Raw genomic sequence first — 21,919 nt, 5'->3', positions numbered from 1 at the left:
AAGTGGTGCTGAGGGGACAGAGGCAGGGCACAAGGGTCCTTGAGGGAAGAACTTGTTTGACTTGTTTATCACGGTGTTCTCGTTGCACAGCACAGAAACTGGCAGAAGCATTAATTGAGTGACTGGACGGATGAGTGGGTGGGTGGGTAGGTGGATGAGGGAATTTCAGCCTTGGGCAAAATCTATAGGAACCATGTCCAAGGAAGAGACAGTGATTAGACAGCACGGACCCTGCATCTGCAGGAACCTTACAGACCCAAGTTCAGGGATGTAAACAATGTCATTTTGGTAGCTGAATTGAGAAAGGGACTGTGAAAGGTCAGCCTAGAGTGTACTCAGGTAAAACCTGCCTGCATCATGGGAGGGAGAATTAAAATCAAAAGAATGAGGAATAGAGTCTGCTTTTCTCCTTCTTCACCTTTGACAGAGCTGTTTAGATTCCGGTTAATCCTGTTGGTTGATGATTGTCCTGACACAGGATGATCCGTAATATTCTGGGGCGTATTTACATGATAGACTTGACTCTAAAATGTCATCATCCCTCACTGGTACACTAGGAGATCAGCTCCCTGGGGAAAGGGCTGTTGCACACTGACCCCCAGCAACCGTCACAACCAACAGAAGAGAAACCGATGGAAAGGAGAGAAGACTCCAATAGAGGGTCTAATGGGACGGGGAGCACAGCCCACGCTAAGTGTTACTAGAATGGGCACACAGAAGAAGCATGCAGGGCCAAGATGAGGAACAAGAGAAGATGGAGAGAGCTCCCTCATTAACCCCAAGCCATGGGTTCCAGCCCAGCTTAAAAAGGCATTTCTGATTGGCATTAGTATTTAAGACAGCCAGTCCAATAGCCAGAGATGACAGAGATGAGAGGTGAAGTAGAATCAAATGAAGCTAGATCGTGGTGCCCAGGGTTTCCTGCATCAGTGGCTGGAGAAGCGGACAGCAGTTCAAAGGTTGTAAGTGGATGTGGGGCCCCAGGCAGTCTGGGTTCAGGGAAGTATGACCAAGTGAACTAGGAAGAAGGGACCAAGGTAGGAGCCCAGTCTATGGATATCCCAACACAGCGAAGCAGGAAGAGCCCAACCAGAGGCCCAGCCTGGTGCTCCCCACGCCAGGTCTACCAGTGGGAAGATGATTCCAAGCCCCCTGGAGCAGACTGAGGCTGCCATCAGGATTGCCTCAAGCCCTGGCCTGGGCTCAGCCTTGGAAGCGGCCACATCGACGATCGCCGTCGGGAGGTGCTGGAGGGACAGAAGCAGGAGCGGCAAGGTGGATGCCACACTGACAGCATCCCAGAACGCATCAGCAGCCCTTCTCACACCAAGAGGGGGGGATGAAAGAAAAATGTCATTGTCAGGAGCTTTGGACGACCAGGAGATACCCAATTTCCTTCCCCTGCGGGGGTCCTTCAGGAGCTAGCTGTCTGGCCTGGCTTGGGGACTCTCCTCTCTAGCCTCAGGGAAAGGTCTCTCCACCAAAGGCCATTTTATGGCTCGCTAGTTTGAGCCAGGACTCAGGAGAAAGAGGCACCTCCTCCCTGCCCTGCTCTGGCCTTCCCTTCATTCTGTCTTAAGAATCAGCCTCCTGGTAAAGTAGACAAGAATAAGGGGCCATCCTTCCCCCAGGAGCCTCACAGCTCTGTGAAAGATCACCTTATCCGGGACCTATGACACACACCTTCTGGTAGCTTCCCCAAGGGTTGCAACTAGCCACACCACTGGTGTTTGCGCCCAGCTCACTCCAAGGTCCGCCAACAAGTCTGTCTAATCAACACTGCTCATTCTGGAGCTGCTCCCACGGGGAAACGGCATGGGCAGAGTCTATTTCACAATTGTTGGCTTCGCATCAGGACCAAAGGAACAGGGTGTAGTGGAAAGAGCACTGGGTTGGGAGTTAGGAGTCTGGATTCAGCCCTGCTTCCGACACTCACGGGCGAGCCTCCCTGTCCTGCCTCACTCACAATGGTACAGTGGGTGGAGGAGAAGCTGTCTGTGATGTGCGTCTTACTGTAAGCACTTTCCGTGAAGAAGAGGCCCAAGCCAGGGTCGCTCCCCTTCCCCCCATTTACACGTGTGACCCTGATCCCTGGCCATAGATGATTTTATCAAGAGTGAGCCTGTCACCTACCAGGCCCAGTGAACACCTTTCCTCAAGGAATCTGGAATTGGGGAAGCAAGAGAGAGAAAAGGAGGCTCATGTGAACTCAGGAGCAGTGGGGAAATCGTGTTTTCTCGCCGCGCAGTCTGGAGAGCAGAGATATCCAACCTGCAGTGAGACCGGAAAATGAGAAAGATATGCAGGAACTGGCAGCCATGAGGGCAAGGAGAGCTGTGTGCACTTTTAGTTCTGGGTCTCAGGGCTCCCTGAAGCCCAGATGTATCTTTTTTTTTAAGGTGGCTTTTAAAAATGGGTCCTGGGACTTCCCTGGTGGTCCAGTGGTTAAGACTCCACGCTTCTACTGCAGGGGGTGAGGGTTCAATCCCTTGTCGGGGAACTAAGATCCCGCATGCCACATGGCACGGCCAAAAAAATTAAATAAATAAAAATTTATTAATTAATTTTTTTTTAAAAACCACTGAAAAAAAAAAAAAAGGTCCCTCCCAGATCCCAAGTTTCCAGACAGCTTCTGAGTCGTGAGTGTTGACAGGGGCTGTCATGGGTCCCGCTCATCATTGCCCTCCGGGAGGCCAGGGCAGGCGCTGGTTCACATCTGCATTTCACCCCCGCCCTGTGCTTTGGCCGCAGAAGATGCTCTGTCAATTTTTGTCAGGTTAAGACGGATGGAATCCAAAGACATCCATTCCTCCGTGAGGGATGCTCCCTGGAGCCAGGCTGGCAGCTGTCCCTCCCTGTGCAAGGTTGTCTTTGGTGCCAGCCTCACGGCCAGTCCCATGGAATCCATGACCTGCCCGAGCCCTTCCGGCCCTGCAACCCATGACCCTGTGTGAGCCCAGGACTCACCCCCAGTGCAGCTAGCCCACAGCTTCCCAGGTTTTATTTTCATTAACCCAACTGGAAAATTGGACTGCGTTCAGGATTGTGCTGAAAACCAGATGCTGGAGCTGGGCTCCGGTTTCCTAGATAAACACACTGGAATAATATGCATCTACCCATGAAATGCTCTCTGTGGCGGCACGTGGCAGCTCTCCAGAAGAAAGAAAAACAGTGTCAAAGCTCCATTTGAGGCTTCTCACTCCCCCTTCCTGGCCAGAGGCTGGTGAAAATAGCCAAGTTTTTTGTTGGCCCCATTGCCGGCCAGCTCCCTCTCTGCTGGCTCTCCTCACCCTCTCCCCATCTCTGGCCGGGAACATACCAGCTTCTAAAAAGAACGTCAAGCCTTCCCCAGTTCCCCTGTCTGGATGAAGGCCCTTCTTCTGAGCTCCCAACGCACTCTGTGGACCCCCGTCCTCTAGCAATGAGACAGTCCTGTGATTGTGTGGCTCATCTGATTCCTCCAGAACCGCTCAGAAGCTCCTTGACATGAGGGAGGGAGCCTTGTTCTCTCTGGCCCAGGGTTGGTGAAGATAGTTGTTAATGTTGCTGAATGAATGAATCAAAAGAAGTCACACCAGCCACGCGTGAAGGAGGCTTGGGTTCCGGAATGCTCTTGAGGTCTGCTTTTCTCTGCCTGAGTGTTTTCACTCATCCAGTGCTCACTGAGCTTTCACTTTGCAGCAGACCCCATGCTTGGTGTGGGCGTAGCAGGGATAATGGCACATCCCTGCCCTCAAAGAGTCCACCATCTGCTAGAGGAGATGGACCCAAGGCATGTGGTAGCTGCATGAGGTTTTCTTTCCCCCTCGTCCACTTCTTTCCTACAGATAACCCTGCCTCCTCCTATGGGGAAGGCTTGTCTCTAGATAGTCACAGTAGAGTGGTAGAAACTATGTTAGCACAAAAAACCCAGGCTACAGAAGGCAATCAATATTAGAAAGAGGATGGCTTGTTTTATGGATGCTTCTCTCTGTTGATTTTTAAAGACATTAAGACCTGAAGACTTCAGGATATAACGCCACAGCTCTGGAATGGAGTTAGGACCCTGGGGGAGGCCAAGGAGTAGAGAAAAGAAACAGGATCATAGGGAGGTGAAGGGAACAAAGGGAACTCCCATTTGCCCATCTAAGGCTACTTCTGTAAGGACCGATGAATGATTTGATGAGAAAATTAAATCTTTTGCTGAATCTCCTGGACTCTACAAGTGTACATGAACCCCTGAGAGTAAGAGGTATTTCTGGCGGTAGACTGTACCCACTCCACACTCCAGCCAGGTGTTACAAGAATAGTCCAAGAGTTACAGAGATACTTCAAATCTGGCATAATTGGGAACGAACAAGGGCCTGTAGGAGCATAAAGAAGGGGGGTGTTGCTTTTTAGGGGAGTCATGCCCTCATTCAGGAATATGTGTGGTCTGACATTTGGGTTCAAGTCCTGCCGTTGTCCCCCTTGTCCCCTCTGGACTTTGGCCCCTCTGGACCTCAACTGCTCAGGTGAGCGGTAAACATCCTATCACACTGTGCACTGGGGAGCAACGTGTGAGGATGAGCACATGGATTTGCAGGACTGCCAGGGGAAGCACAGTCACAAGCCCAGCTGTTGTTGTTGTCAGGGACATTTCCTTTTGACCCACGCACATAACTGCAGTTCTGCTCCAGTCCACACGGTGTTTCTGTGTTCTGAGGACAGTCAGATCCCAAAGAGGCATTCAACCACTGCCCCCTATCCTGGCCCTTGGCCCCTGTCATTAGCCAGGACAGAGGTCAGATCTCCTTCCAGGAGAGTAGGGAGAGCAGAGCAGATTTCTCAGTAACCTCACCATTTGATATAAAAGCAAGCAAATACCTAAAAAAGCTTGATATAGACAATAAAATATAATCAACATAAATGCAAATTAGGTCATTCCCTTTTTTATGTGGAAAGAGAATTAAGTGTTTAAATTAAGAAGACTTAATCTAGTGATCTAGTGGGTAAGGCTCCGCACTCCCAATGCAGGAGGCCGGGGGAACTAGATCCCACGTGCATGTCGCAACCAAGAAGCCCGCGTGCCGCAACTAAAGATCCCACAAATTGCAATGGGGATCCTGTGTGCCGCAACTAAGACTCAGTGAAGCCAAAATAAATAAATATATATTTTTTTAAAACGATGTAAAAGGCAAAGGGAAATTCTCCTTTGCCTAAATAAATAAATAAGACTGAAATCAGCACAATTATGGTGGCAGCTGTAAAGACCATTTCTATTTATAAATGACAATGACACCGTTTTTAGTGTATTTCAGACTTCTGTGTGACCGCTCTTCTAGGAATTACAGCATTTGCTTTCGTTCTAAATAAATGACCTCTTCTACAGGAGGACTCAGTTGAGAACCAGGAGGCACTGAGACTCCCAGAATCTGGGAAATGGGTGTCCTGTTCTGATAGGGGGAATCAGAGGTACACCAGAGAACCACTAAGCCACTTCCATTTCAGCATCTTCCGATGGCCTGTGTATATCCTTTATCCAATTTTCTAATAGCACTTTTGCCTTTTATATAGGCTTATGTTTGCTATATATATCTTATGAATCTCAATATTTTGTTATATATTGATATATACTGCAAATTCTCCCCCAACTCTACCATTGTTTTTTTTTTTACTGCCTTCTTGATCCATGTGTGAGTTCACTGTTTGGACCTGTTGACTTTTCTCAAGGAAAGAAACTGTGAGACAAACCCAGAGATGAAAACTCAAAGAGGGAAAACTCAAAGAGGAAGGATCAGAGACTGAGAGGGAGGAGCAGAGGTTCAAAAGGGAGAGCAGAGGCTCGGAAAGGTGGCCAGGAGCTGAGAAGAGGAGAGTCAGAGAAAGATAGGGACTAGAGAGTGGGGGACAGCTCCAGAGTTGCTTTTGTGTTTGTAATCTGTTTATGGTGTCTCAGCTTGCACAAAAGTTTTCAATATTATGTAGTCAAATCTGCCAGCCTCTTCCAGGATTCTAAATTTTTGTCTTACTTAGAATGGTCTTCCCTACCCCAAGATTTAAAAAGTACTCTCATATATTTTGTTCTAAAATGTTTTAATTTTGTTCTTTAGTATTACTTCCACAACTGAATTTTATTTCTGTATATGTGTGGGATAGGGATCTAACTTAATTCTTTTCTAAATGGATATCTAATAATACCACTTATTATATAATTGACCTTATTCCCCTCCCTTTATCCTCTCATCTGAAATATTCATCATATGCTAAACTCACACATATAGATGACTCTGTTTCTGGACTCTCAATTCTGTTCCATTGAATTACTTGTCTATTCCTATGCCAAAACCACAATGTTTTAATCACTGTAGCTTTATAGTATATTTTGACATTTGATAGGGCATATTCTCCACCATTGTTCTTTTTCAAAATGTTCTTGGCTAGGCTTGTGTCTTTTCTCTTCCAGATGAACTCAAGAGTCTGTGGTCAAGTTTCATAAAAAGTTCAGAAAACATCAAATACTCTGTTTCTAAATGTTCCTCCCTTTCCAGTTACTAACGTGTTTTTCCTCCACCCCATCCCCACCTCCTGGAAGCAGTACACATGGTCATCAGCAAGACACTCCCAAAATTCTAAGAATTAAACTATTAAAATCCTCACATTCTCAATAAAACTAGAAACATGTAAAAAGCTATAATCATAGACTATTCCTGGGATCAGGAGTAGAAAGAGCAAAATCTAATTAAGTAGGTTTAACAAATTATTTTTTAAATAAAAAGAAAGAATCAGTCATAAAGGGTGTTGGTCAATGATGCAAGTACAGTAAAAAAAAAAAAGTATGAGCATAAATGGAAACAGAAACAGTACCCAATTTATGACTCGCTACAATACAGTGATGGAGAGGGTGTAGCATGTGCTACCTGTGCTCCACTTCTGTCCCCTTAACACCATCCATTTTGGTGCCCATAAGACCATCTTCTAACTGTCTCACCTGTGCCCTTTGACCTGTGGACTTTCTCTGGCCACCAGGCTGGAAAGTATCCATACACACAGTAGGCTGGATATGTCAGCCAGTTAACTACTCAACTCTACCCTGTGGTCAGAAACATCACTCAACCAATGACTTATGATAGTTGATGGATAAAGAACCTGGATCTCTTGCCCCTGGGGTGGGTTAACAATGAGATGCACATTGTACACTGCTTCTCAGAGTCCCCAGGAAGATTAAGTTCCAGTTGCCCACCACGGTACCTTGTTTGGTCACACACTTGTACTGGCTTCCTTCCCTTCCCCATTTCACTTCCCCACTCTGCTACCACTGATTCTGGGACCACCTCCCAAATAAACTACTTGCACTCAAATCCTTGTTTCAGGGTTTACTTTAGGAGGGACCCAAACAGAGAGGGTCAGCTTCTGAACCCAAGGCCTTAACCTATCCAGCTTCAGTGGCAGTTTTCCCCCATCCTAGACATGAGGGGAATGACTGGTCAGAACCTGTTGCCGTGAAAACTCGCCATCATAAAACTATCTCCCCTTATTCTGAGTCCAAACTCACCAAGCAACCTTCTGATTATGACCTGGCTTCCAGATGGTTTTTCTATAGAAAAAGAGGGGATACTGACTGAAAGCAGCAAATGCCCAGCCCCCCCAAAGAGCTTTATTTTCTCATTGCCAATGAACACCTGGAAAGTAGGTGAAACCTACTTTCACCTACAGTGAAACCCTGCTCTGAGTGAGATGGAGCCACCCTCAGTATTGACAAAATTGCATTTCCAAGCCTGCCAGGCTGACAACCAGACTCTGGGCCAAGGTGACTTCCCCAAGTAAAGGCTGCTTTATAAGGAGCCTAATGGAAGCCAATCAGCCTCTCCTGCCAGTACCTGACCTGGCCATACACCTTTTTACAGGCTTTAGTGGCAATATTCCACTCCCATTAAGTGAAGCAATAGATGGAATCACATTTTTTCAAAGCTTTCTGCTCACTCCTGGCAGGAAAATCTCTGTGCACCCTCAAGTATTTTAGTTTCCAGGGTGTTCACAATTCCAGGACATCCATTTCCAGTTAGACTTCTCTCTTCTACCTGAGTCGTTCTAGACTGCTGGTTATGGGCATGATAATCTTAATTCTGAATGTTCTGGAACATCCCAGATTTCAAATATTCTGAACATTTGCTTTAAAACATTAACATATCCTTGAAATGATAAGATTTCAGTGTCCAACTAACCTCTCCCATATTGCATTAGCACTGGGAAGTAGCCCAAAACAATTTTTGTAAGATGATGTATCCTTGATGTTGATTTCGATCTGCAAATCCTGTTATAGAAGATTCCTGAGCTATTACACACACGCAAATCCCTGAGCTGTTTCTAACTCAATCACTCAGGCTCTTATAATTAGCCAAAGTAATCCTTTATTCAGACTAATTTGATATTCCTTTTTATATATTGTTTTCTGTATCCTAAAGAATAAAACCTCTTGAATCGAATCTCCCTTACAACAAAGTGAATGTCTTAAGAAAGAAAGAAGAAATAACAAGAGAAAGACAAGCCATCATTCACAGAACACCAGTGGCCCCGTGGCCCCGTTGAGATGGGGAGATCTGGTGGTTGCTGTGGAGCTGTCCACCAGGCAGGTGCTGACAAGAGTTGAACAGGGGCTGCCCTCCTCAAGAGTTGTGAAAGAGCCCCATCCTCACCCCAGCCATCACACCACCCCCAAAGAAATGTGAAAAACTATTAGAATGTAGGGAAACATAGGCCATGTGCCCCGATTGGAGTAGAGAAGACAATAATTGGTTGGCAGAGTCTTCTGAATCTTCTCCACTCAAATCCAGATATAATATCTGTCCAGGATTCCTTTTCTCTGATTGTAAACATTCAGGGCAGTGGCTGCTGTAGATGCCTCCAGGGGGTCTTGTTGTCCCTACAGTTGCTAATTCTGGCAGACCTAATAGGAAAATAGGACTGGCTGCTGGAGAGGGAGAGGTTGTGGCCCCAATCCCTATCACACACCCTGACGTTACCCTTCCTTCTCCATTTTCCAAATCAAGAATGAGGGCCTGAGGCCCTACCACTTCTCCTTATTTAATAGGGCTTGGAGGAAAATATTGCCTGCCTTTGAAGTGGTGCGTTGGATGTGTGTGACAGGCTGGCTGGCACTGAACAAGTCCCTCTTCCCCTCTAGGCTTGGTCTCATCATATGTAAAATGGGGAAATGCCAGCGACTCAAAACTCTTTTCTTGTCTCCCTGTCCTTGGCCATCTTCCCTCAGTTACGTGCCTCCCTGGCAGGCTATTCACAGCCTTTTTGCAGAGAGTTTCTGCCACTCAAGTTCTCCATCACTGAAGACTCCTGACATGAGCTCTGGGAGCAGGGGCCTAGTATAGGACCACTATGGGTATTGGATGAGCATGAAAGACTTGGTTCTGGAGTATATGGGGTGGGGGAGGGTGGTAAGTGCAAGGAAACCCCAAATGTTAGGGAACTCCAGAAGCATTGTCTCCTCTTCTTTAAGATAATCCTTTATTTTTTAAAAAATGATACATTTAAGGGACTTCCCTGGTGGCACAGTGGTTAAGACTCTGTGCTCCCAATGCCAGGGGACTGGGTTTGATCCCTGGTCAGGCAACTAGATCCCACATGCATGCTGCAACTAAGAAGTCCACATGCCGCAACTAAGAAGCCCACATGCTGCAACTAAGAGTTCGCATGTCACAACTAAGGAGCCTGCTTGGCACAACTAAGGAGCCAGCAAGTTGCAACTAAGGATCCTGCCTGCTGCAACTAAGGAGCCGGCAAGCCCCAGCTAAGGAGCCTGTGAGCGGCAACTAAGACCCAGAGCAACCAAATAAATAAATAAATACTTTTTTTAATGATACTTTTTTTTAATTTTAATATATTTTTTATTGAATTATAGTTGATTTACAATGTTTCATATGTACAGCAAAGTGATTCATTTTATATATATATATATATATATATATAATATATACTACATATGTATTACATATTCTTTTTCAGATTCTTTTCCACTATAGGTTATTATAAGATATTGAATATAGTCACCTGTGCAATACAGTAGGTCCTTTTTGGTTATCTATTTTATATATAGTAGTATGCATCTGTTAATCCCAAATTCCGAATTTATCCCTCCCCCTCTTTCTTTTTGGTAACCATAAGTTTGTTTTGTTTTTTTTTTTTAATTTTAATTTTATTGGAGTATGGTCGATTTACAATGTTGTGTTAGTTTCAGGTGTACAGCAAAGTGATTCAGTTATATATATACATATATTCATTCTTTTTTAGATTATTTTCTCATACAGGTTATCCCAGAATATTAAGTAGAGTTCCATGTGCTATACAGTAGGTGCTTGTTGGTTATCTATCTCATATATCCCATAAGTTTGTTTTCTATGTCTGCGAGTCTATTTCTGTTTTGTAAATAAGTTCATTTGTATCATTTTTTTAGATTTCACATATACATGATATCACATGATATTTGTCTTTCTCTGTCTGACTTACTTCACTTAGTATGATAATTTCTAGGACCATCCATGTTGCTTCACTTAGTATGATAATCTCTAGGTCCATCCATGCTGCTGCAAATGGCAGATACATATTTATTATAACAAATTCAAATAACAGTGAAAAGCACAAAGAAATTATTCAAAAACCTTCAAAATCCCTTCACCTCAAAATAATCAAAATAATCATAGCTAACATAAGTAAACATCATTGCAGATACTTCTTTCTATAGATGTACAGAGAGAAGGATAGATAGGCAGGTAACTAAGAAGGGAGAGTGGTTGGATGGATGGGTGGATGGATGGATGAATATTAATGAAATAGTCAGTTAAAAAGGGATCACCCTTCACATACTATTTACTAAAAGGTATAAAATGCTGAAGTAAAGCTAATGGAATTACCTACCTTCATTTATCCTCCACAGGAGATATTATTTCTCAAAGATACCTCTAAGGTTAAGAAAACACATTATGAAAAAAATTAAGAGACTTGAATCGCTATGCGTTTTTTTTTTAACAAGCTTCAGTTTTAGACAGTATCAATTGATTGGCTGCTATCAAAGGTAAGGAAATTAACACCCTTTTGTTTCATTTCATTTCCACCACCCCCCACTTCCCGAATATTATGAGCAATACTGTTTTCTTTTTCTATTTTTGTCTCTTAATATGAGTCATTGTCAGTGCATATGATCAGGATTAAATGGTGCATGTAATGGAGAAATGTGATGACATGGATTTCCATTACAGACAACAAAAAATAACCAAAAAAGAGAAAAATTAATTTTTTATTTGCCTACATCAGTGCAATAATAATTTCAACTATTGATGTGAACCACTGACCTTGTGTGTGCCTAATAACTATGTATCACAAGAGTAATTATATATGATTGTCTTCAAATGTCAGATTTTTTAAATAGTAATAAAATTAAATGAGTGGTCAAACTGGATTACCTCTAAGCCTTTTGCAGCGCTATGACTTTGCCCGGAGGGATCCTCATCTGAGTTCAGAAGAGACTTGCCCTGTCTCAGAGCAGAGCCAGACTTGAAAAAAATAACAATCTCTAACATTACTCAGCACTTACTGACTGCCAAGCACAGGGTTATGAACTTCACATAGATTGGCTCATTTAATCTCCCAACATTCCAATGAGGGTCGTGCTATATTCTTAATTTTAAAAGTGAGGGAACTGAGGCAGAGTGGTTAAGTAATGCTCAAGATCCCACAACTAGTAAGTAGGTGACCCTAGATTCAAATGCTCTTCAGGGTAAATAGCAGAGCTGGAATATGAAAGCTCCCCCAATCTCAGTAACTCACTAGCTGTGTGGCCTCGGGCTAATCACTCATCCTCTCTGGGCTATAGTGTCTCCTATAAACCAGGGACTAATAAGGACTTCCCTGCCTGTCACCCAGGGCTTCACTGGGGATCAAGTGAGCAGTGCCTGGAAAACAGCTTCCTAAAGCAGCATTACCACCTTCCTCCCTGCCAGAACTCAGCGTGGCACGCAGCCGGCGGCCTTGGTCAGGACTCAGGCAGGAATCAGCCTCTGCTGATGAGAAAAACATTACCCCGAGGCCACAAAAACAAAACAGTCCTCCTGCCAGAAGACAGTTACATGGGGTAGGCAAGGAGTTCCGATGGCCGTGAACACTTCACAAAGTTCATGTTCAGGGTGATTCCAGCAGGACACTATTTGTTCATTGGGTTCATTGTCAAACTACTATTTGACAGGAGAAGGCATTGCATGGAAAGAATGTCAAGAGGGCGCCTGGCTATTGTCTCCATTCCCTTAGGCCAGATCTTTTTCCTCAGGTCCTGAGCATTCATCCTGCCCTGGAGCAGACACGCTTGTCCTGGCCGAGCCATCAACCTGCCTCTCCAGATGTGATGCCTAAAAGGTGAGGGCCAGAGGTAGGCCATTTCAAAACCTCAGTCCTCATGAAGAAAGAGGCCACCAGGCCGGCCTTCTGAGCCGCAGAGGCCCTGGGAGGCAGGAGAGCTGACTCCTGGCCCTGACTCAAAACCATGACCTTGGGCAAGTCCCTTCTCCCCTCAGGGGTTTTGTTTTTCTATCCATAATACAAGGATGCACTCCCGGGACCCTTCTAACTCTGCCCTCTCGTGCTGGCTATTTTGGGGAGAGGTGCAGCATGGATATGACTGGCTGTGATTTATCTGGGAGATTTCCAGAGAGAGGAATTAAGCAAGAATCTGGAGACCAAAAAAACACTCAAGTTTTGCATCCTTAATCTAAAACTAGTTTTATCTCTGAAACATACTATTTGTTGTAGCCAATTTGCATTACTGTACACAAAACTTTTAGCATCTATCTTTCATACTGGAAAGACCCACATGATATAAGTAAGCTGTATCCTGAGTTTTCAGAACGATAAAGCACAATTTATCATATTAAGAAGATAATTTTGATAAGCAAGAATCTGGAGACCACAGACTATGATAAACTGCAGTTTAAGAACTCTGGCTGACACTGTAAAGTCATAAAGCCACAGCAGTTGGTCTGTAGGGCAGAGGAGAAGATAGTACTGCTGAGGAGCATCTGGGGACAAGGGTCTTTAACAAAGGGTCACTGGTACCCTGGATTATATATTATATGCAAAGCACAAGGAGAGAGGGAGGGAAAGAGAAGCTACAGAATCTTCCAAGATGAATGAGACATAAGCCCTCATAGGGCTTATAATGAAGGTAAGAGACAGCTGTGGACTGAGCCAAGAGAAGAATGAGGGGGTGTGGAGCCCCTCTTAGATCCTGTGCTAGGTGCGGCATCATCGAAGGTAAGGGTCCTCCCTGGTGCTGGGGTGGGAAAGCTGGCTAGGCAGAGGGTTACTCTTAAATACCATCCCAGAGCCTTGGAAAAAAATATAGCGCTCAAAGGGCCTGGGAAGCAGATGGCACTTCAGTTTCACACCTCTCAGCCAGGCCTCGTATCTCTAAAGGACTTCTGCTCCTCAGTGTGCAAAAAGCAGGAGCCACAGCTCCCTTCGCAACTGCCCACCCCCAGCACCCAGGGCCTCATACCTTTCAGAAGAAGCCAAGATTCCCAAACCCGTTTCCAGATCCGTCACTTACCTCATCAGCCACAGGGCTTCTCTCTGAGAGCTGGGTCAGGATCCCACCTCCCAAGGAGCCTGCAGGAGCAGAAGAGAGCCTGGATTCTCCCACCAGATCATCAGGAGCACAAGCTGTTTCTGCCTTGCTGGCTTCCTGTGCTCTGCTGCAGGTCAGGTCTAACCTGTAGCTCAGACAGACAGAAAAAGGAGCTGCTCGTCTGGAGCTCAGCCCTGGAACGATGGCTACAGTGCTGTGGGACCACCTGTGCAGGCCTCCCTCCTGCACAAACCTGAAAGGCCTCTGTGACCCAGGACTTTGTAAAGGTGGCAAAAGGATCATTTGAAAGACCCAAATCCATCCTATGTGATCAAACATATATTGCTGTTTACTAATTTTATATATATATATATATACACACACACACATATATATAAAACATAACTTGCATTACATAATGTAATATATATTACATTATTATACAATAACAATTGCAATTGTATAATAGTTATATAAAATTACAATATATATATAATAATATATATAGTGTGTGTATGTATATGTATATATATATATATATGTATATATATATATATATACACACACAGTGACTGTGACTAAGTGTGACTATAGTGTCATGGCCACAGTGGGGGCCTAGGATGAACTGCCAAACCCTCCTCTCCAGTCCTGGCTCCAGGTAGAGCTTCTGTGATGGTCTGATTTCATCCTCCTTGCCATGACCCGACCGTGTCTCGCCTGCTCACTCACTTCCTCAACTTGTCAATTCACATCCCACACAGACCCACATGAAACCTCATTAGAATGGTCATTTTTAAAAATATTTATTTATTTATTTGGCTGCGCCGGGTCTTAGTTGCAGCATGTGAGATCTTTAGTTGTGGCATGCGAACTCTTAGCTGCGGCATGCCTATGGGATCTAGTTCCCTGACCAGGGATCGAACCCAGCCCCTCCGGCATTGGGAGCATGGAATCTTAACCACTGGACCACCAGGGAAGTCCCTAGAATAGTCATTTCCTTCTATCAGATCCCATTTACTAACTGATGATAATTCCCCAAATCTCCTTTTTTAATTTTAATTTTTAATTTTTTTTATGTTTTATTAATTGATTGAGTAAAAGAAACCATATCCTTATGACTCCAAAACCCAAGTCTCTTCCCCTTCACCATGTTGTGAAATATGATTCTTGTAGATGGCTTAAAAAGACCCAGAGGATATATACCATTTAGGATAGATTTCCCTCTCAAAATGTAAGCATTAAAAAGACACTCTTCTTGGATGTACAGAGTGGACATCAGTTATTTAGCAAATCCTCTTGTGCAGATGTTCCCTCTCTGGTGCAGGTACATGGGGCTGTGTGTTGGGCTTAGAAGAGGCTGTGGGCACTGAAGATGTAAAGACTCAGCTCATGGACCCCACCTTGCCCCTGAGCCCGGGAGGCACTCAGCCGTCCTTTCCCCAACAATGGAAACACCCCTGCCCCACTCTGCACAGTCCCTGGGTCCCTGGAGACTCTGGAGGGTTGAACAGTGGAGAGGAGCATCTGTTTCTTTACAGACAGAGGTGTCCAGGAGGGCAGGGTTACCTAGGCCAGCAGGGAGCTGCGGAGGAAGGGAGAACCACAGACCTTGACGACTGATCCCCAGATGCCAGTGTTGCTGGTAGGGTAGCCTGTCTCCAAAGATGGCCCCATCCATTCCTTCCTTGCCTCTTGGATGTGGATGCTGGCCACCACAACAGGGGGTGGGGGAATCTGATTTCCCTCTCCTTAATCTTAGCTGGCCTTAGTGATTTTCCTGACCAAGACAATGCAGTGTGAGTGATATTCTGAGATTAGCTTGTAAAAAGCCTGCAGCTTCCACCTGGGACTCTTGGAATGCTTGCTCTGTGGGAAGCCTGCCATCATGCACAAGCCCTCCATATTGTGGGAAGGGAATGAACATTTAAGGAACCTACTGCGTGCTGGGTCAGAGCATGGAGTGAACAAGAGGGACAAGGAGCCCTGTTCACATGTTTCTAGGTTGTAACCCCCTGGAGAACAAGCACAACTGTAGCATAAGAGCTCGGTCTTATTTTTGTCTTGTAGTGTCCCTTCAGTGACTAGACTAAACCCAGTAGTTCCCAAATGTTCAAATCTTTATTTTTAATTGTGGTAAAAAAACACATAACAAAAAATGTACTGTCTTAAAGCAGAAACTAACACACCATTGTAAAGCAACTATACTCCAATAAAGATGTTAAAAAAAAAAAAGTACTGTCTTAACCATTTTCTCAGTGTATAGTTCAGTAACGTGCAGCACATTCACAATGTTGTTCCCATCTCTCCTTTCGCAATTGCCTAAAATTCAGTCTTAAAGTGACAGAGTCCTCATTTGCTGTGACTAGATTGTTCCAGGGATTTGACTCCTATTTGCTCCTGCACAGATCTTCACCTCAGATGCCCTCTGCCAATTGCCATTACGAGTTATCTGCACATTTTGTTGACTTGGTGGATAAAAGCAGGTCAGTTCTCTGCAGCCAAGAGCCTTAGTCGGGCTGTGGCATGGTCTCTCTTCCAGGGGACCTGGTCTCACAAAGGAGCCAGATCTACATGTGCTTAGAACACAACCTGAGCTGGGTCCTCCATATCAGATGCGGGGACCAGAGGACTGTGCCTTTAAAAGTGGAAGGTGCCTGCCCGTGTGGCCCCTGCTTTGACTTTTGGAGGAAGCAAGTTATGCAATGTCAGTTTCTTCATCTGTAAAATGGGAATAATATCCACGTTATAGATTATTTCAAAGCTTGAAAAATATGATGAAGTACATGAACTATTTTACTTTGAAGTCAGACATAGCAAGTGCTTAATAAGTGGAAGAACAGTATTTGTTGTTGTTATTATTATTATCATTGGACCCCAAATTTTCCCAAGCCCTGCAAGGCTATAAGCACAAGTGAAGATGCTTTAACAGCAATAGGTCCAATTTCACCAGCTTATTGCTCCCCATCAACAACTTAGGTCCTCACTCCTATGGAAGGTGTCACCCATCTCTAGGGTATCCACTACTCTACAGGGTTCTACGGGTGTGCTGGAATTTTTGCAGGGTCACACTAGCTCTCTCTCTGCGTGTCACACTCAGCAAAGTTGTCCTAAAGTAATGTGGGTGGTGCACCAATGTTTTACATTTTTTGTAAAATGGTTTCAGTGTTTATCACAAGACAGGCTTGAGGCTCTTGGGACTGAGTCAAGAGCTATTTCTAAGGGATAAGACACCAAGCTGTGTTCACATTTCCTGTCCCCTCCTCCCCTGCACTGAGTGCTGTCCAAAGAGGTCGCTCAGCAATGATGTGTAAAGGCACCTGGTGGCCAAATCCGTCCCAGAGCAAGAGACATGGCCTAGGCTAAGCTGAGATCTATCATCTTTATTGTACTCAGCTTTGACATCCCCAAAACAATCTCCCCAGCACCTGCCCTGTAGTAGTTATTTATTGCTGCATAATGAGTTCTTCCAAATTTAGTAGCTTAAGACAACAAACATGTATTATGGAGTCAGGAATTCGGGAGCGGCTTAGCAAGGTGGTTCTAGCAAAGAGTGTCTTGTGAGGTTGTAGTCAAGGTATCAGCCAGGGCCACAGTCACCTGAGACTTGATTGGAGCATCCACTTTCAAGCTCACTCACAGGGCTACTGGCGGGAAGGAGGCTTTAGTTCCTTGTCACAGGTCTCTCCATAGCATCTTATGACAGGGCTTCACCCGGAGTGAATTATCAAGAGAGAGAGTGACCAAGACATAAACTGCAATCTTTTATAACCTAATCTGAGAAGTGACATACCACTACTTCTGCCATATTCTGTTGACCTCACAGACCTACACTGGTACCAGGTGGGAGGCGACTATACAAGGGTGTGATACCAGGAGGTAAGGATCACCAGGGCCATCTTGGAAGCTACCACGCACCCTCTGCCCTCTCCCACTCCAGCCTCTGCAATTTTGCCTGAGGAGTGCCCACCTTTCTTCATGGTCCAAGAGGGGACTTTGGGGGCCCCGAGGATGGAGCTAAGCAATGACAAGGTAACACTGGGACCCAAGGATATGTGTGCAAAGGACAAGAACTAGGAAAAGAAAGGGCAGGACCGAGAAGGACAAAAGTAAATCAGAGGGAACAGGGTCTTGGGGGGATAAAAACAGGTCTTCCAATACTGTGAGAGAGTAAAACTTGGGAATGTGCAGGGGACCTGGATCCTCCATGAAGCAGAAATAAGTGATTCATGATAACACAGGTTTATTTCCCTCTCATGCTACCTGTCCAAGGTGGGGGGCTCTGCTCTGCATCTCCTCCTTGGGAACCCAGGCTGATAGATCAGCCATCATCTTGAACATTGCCCAAACTGTTGACAGAAAGACAGCTCCAGAGGGTCTGGTATTGGCAACGAGATGCTCTGGCCTAGAAGTGATGCACACCCCTTCCATTCCCAACCCATAGGCTTCAAGTGGTCACTAGGCTTCAAGTGGTCACTTTGGCTCCAGCCATAAGGGTGCCTGGAAGTACAATCTTATCATGTGCCTGGAAGAGAGGACAACTGGAAATATTTAGAAAACAGCACTAATATTCCTTAAAGTCTAAGAGAGGACCAAACTTTTCAGCAAAAGGCAAGGAAGGGGTTAGGGCTGGATCCTGGGGCCTAAGCTGGAGTATAGCAAAATGAGGCTTTTCCATGACTGTGCTCTAAAAGGCTCTCTGCTGGTTACTCCATCACCCTGGGTCCAGTTTATCCTTTGCTCCCTCAAAGGAGCAAACATCTCTCAAGTCCTCTGTGTCAGGCCTAGGTCATTCTCTGACCCTCCCCTTATACTGTACGCCTCCTCGCCCAACCGTTTGATTCAGGGGGAGGATGCCTGGACACCAGGTCACGCACACCCCCAATTTCATGCTCCAAAGCATGGCCAGACTGTTGAAATCCCTGGGGACAGCCCCCAACCCACTTCCCAGAGATGAGTATACCTCTGCCCCTAGCCTGACCTCCTGCCCATGGTTCTTGGTAGACAGATACAGGCCAAGCGCCCATCAGACCTGAGAGGTCCCTGGAGAAGTAAGGTCCTTGCCTGCTGAGGCCCCAGTTCTCTCCCTTTTGACTAGTTCAACTACTGGGAATGTCAGGTTCTCACCCACACTAGCCAACCCAGCCCACCTAACCTAGGCAAAGGTCCCACCTCCCCAGCAGGCCTTTCACAAAGACACCTGGATGTGGATGGGCACAACACATGGTAACACTCTGGCTTCTCTCCACACTACCTCCTTGCAGCTTTGTTGACATTCTCTCCTTCAAGAACAGCCTATGTTAGAGCTGGCTTAGTTATTGTCAAGGTCTAAGTACTCCATTCACTCACTCACAGATTAGGAAATATCCGTGGTTCATAAGTAGGACTAATGCTACCTGACTCCAATCTCTTACCACCCACCCCTAAGTATCCCTAACAAACATACATCACAGTGAAATCAGTGTGTTTGCCATGCACCTCTAGCTTCCCCTTCTACCAGATTGCCTCCCAGCCCTCTCAGTGGAGAAATTCTGGAGCCAACGGTGACCCTAAAGCCTGAGGCATTCAGAGATCAACTCTCCAGGAGGGGCATATCCATGGAAATTCAGGACATTTGTCACATGAACTTTGACATTAAATTTCGCTCTTAGGGGCCAATCTCATCGCTCGGTTCTTTATTGAAAACAGTTACAGTGGTAACACTCCAGGGGGAGGCAGACAGCCTCTGAATGGGGCAGCCAGGAACTCCTCATGGATCAGGTGGTATTTAACTTGGGCCTTGACAACTGGGAAGTTTCTCAGCAAATGATGATGAGATGGGACGAGGTCAGTTTAAGGGAACAGCATGAACAAAAGCAAGGAGGTGGAAATTTGGCTGATTAATAGAGTATGTACAATGGAGCAGTGGAGATAAGGCTGGAAAGACAGCTTGAAAACTGGCTGTAGAGAGCCTTGAAATGTCAGCTAAGGAGTTACCTTGATTTCACAGGAGAGATAATAATCAGAATAATGAAGAACTTAACTAACATCTATAGAATGTATACTAGGTCAGGCATCAGGCCAAATACTTTATATGCATTATTATCTCACAACAACCTAACAAGTTGTTGTTTTCCTATTTTAAAGATGAGGAACGTTGTCACAGAGAGGTTAAGTTACTGGTCCACGGTATGTAAGTGACACTCCCAGGGTTCAAACCCAAATCTGCCTGACTCTTTCACCACTAGGTGAGATTAAATAGTGAGCAAAAACATACTTAACAGAAGTGGCTCCCATGGCCTTGGCCTTAAATGGCCTCAGGGGAGATTGGCAAGGAAAGCGTCAGCCTGAGCCAGATGGTTCACGGAATAGCTCAGACCTCACCATCTGCTGTCATTCACAGCTGACAGCTGAACAGAAAGCCTGAACAGACAAGTTGTCTCAGGTGGCAGGAAAGGACGCGAAAGCAGCATAGGGGGCGGAGGGTGTAGAGGTGTAAGTCATAGATACCTCTTGGGCCCCAGATGTCTCTGGGGACACCAGTTCATGTTGGACAAAGGTCCAGATGAAATGTGACCCTTCTGCACTCTGGGACTCCCAGAGCTGCCCTGCCAGACCACAGCAGGCCTTCTCAGAGGTGTCCTTTGGCAGAAATGTGATTCGTGTTTCCCCTGTGAGGGCAGAGTCCACGTTCTGGATCTATTCTGGCACTGTCTTTCTTCAGAGACAAACTGTTCTGTTCACTGAAGCATCCACTTCTAACCAGTTGCTCTGGAGAACTTCCGGGGGCTTCAAGACACCCACGAACACTGAACCTGTGGAAGTAAGCCCTGTTCTCGATGCCTCTGGCTACAGGAAACCATAAGGACACATATGGTGGCCAGAGGGCAGGTGAGGGCAGCAGAGAGCTGGAAACAGAAGCCCAGGAGAGAGCTAGTGACTGCAGCTGGGGGCGCTCCTGCAGGAAGTGGGAGGGGCACACCGAGAACCTCCAACTGCCAAGGAAGTCCCCTCCCCTGGGTTCACCCGGAGGCCAGCTCAAGTTGGAGCATAGATGCTAGGGGAGCGCACTGGGAAGTCCGACCTAAGGAGAAGGAGAGAGATGCCAGAGACAATAGCACCGAGAGTCCAGAAGAGGGCGGGGAACATGCTGGAGGTCACCAGGGGTCCTGGAAAACCTCTGAGCATGGGCCAGCCTTGTTCTCCCCAAGCCAGGAGAGCAGAGAGGCATAAAAGCAAAGAAAAGCTGCCCAGTTCGTTTTATGAGGTCATCATAACCCTGACAACAAAACCTGTCAAGAACAGTATAAACACAAGAAGAAACAACAGACAGTCTCACTTTAGAATATGGACAGAAAAATTTTGAGAAAAACTTTAACGAATTGGATCAAAGCACATTAAAACAAAGATCCATGATACTCAAGCAGGGTTTATTCTAGCGATGTAAGGATGGTTTGACATCAGGAAATGTATTTAAATTATACAGTTCATCAATAAGAAAAATAAATCATCCAAATCTAGATTCTGAAAAGCATTTGTTAAAATTCCACATCCATTTCTGTTGGTTCTTTTTTTCTTTTTTAACAGTTAAAATTTTAGGAAGAGTAAGATCACCTCTTTTTTATTTATTTATTTTTTTCTTTCTTGATTGTGCCAAGAGGCATGTGGGATCTGGTTCCCCGACCAGGGATGAAACCCGCGCCCCTGCGTTGGGAGCACGGAGTCTTAGCCACCGCACCGCCAGGGACGTCCCCCGATATTCTGTTACCATAATGAAGACCAGCAATATCTTACTTAAAATTGAAATACTATAGACTATTCCATTAAAATCAGTAACAAGAAAAGGATGTTCAGTCTCACCATTATTTAGTATTGTTCTAGAAGTTAAGGTCAATGAAATAAAGGAAAACATAAAAGAGAAACAAGAGATGCTAAGACAAAATTATCATTATTTATCAAATCTATACCTTAGTTATCAATGCTATATGTTAAAATTCCAAGATAATGTCCAGAAAAAAAAATAGCAGTCAAGAAGAGCTTAAAAAATCACTCAGAATAAAAGAAAAGTGAATTAAAACAATGGGCAATGTAAGTTTTCTTAACCCCCTAGAATGATAGCTATCAAAACATTTGAAAACATGTCATTGGGCTTCCCTGGTGGCTCAGTGGTTGAGAATCCGCCTGCCAATGCAGGGGACACGGGTTCGAGCCGTGGTCCGGGAAGATCCCACATGCCGCAGAGCAACTAAGCCTGTGCGCCACAACTAGTGAGCCTGGGATCTAGAGCCCGCGAGCCACAACTGCTAAAGCCCACGCGCCTAGAGCCCATGTTCCTCAACAAGAGAGGCCACCGCAGTG

The sequence above is a fragment of the Eschrichtius robustus genome, chromosome 11 (genome assembly GCF_028021215.1).
Source record: "Eschrichtius robustus isolate mEscRob2 chromosome 11, mEscRob2.pri, whole genome shotgun sequence".
Taxonomy (NCBI): Eukaryota; Metazoa; Chordata; class Mammalia; order Artiodactyla; family Eschrichtiidae; genus Eschrichtius; species Eschrichtius robustus.
The sequence above is the reverse complement of the archived record's forward strand: the minus strand, read 5'-3'. Positions refer to the sequence as shown.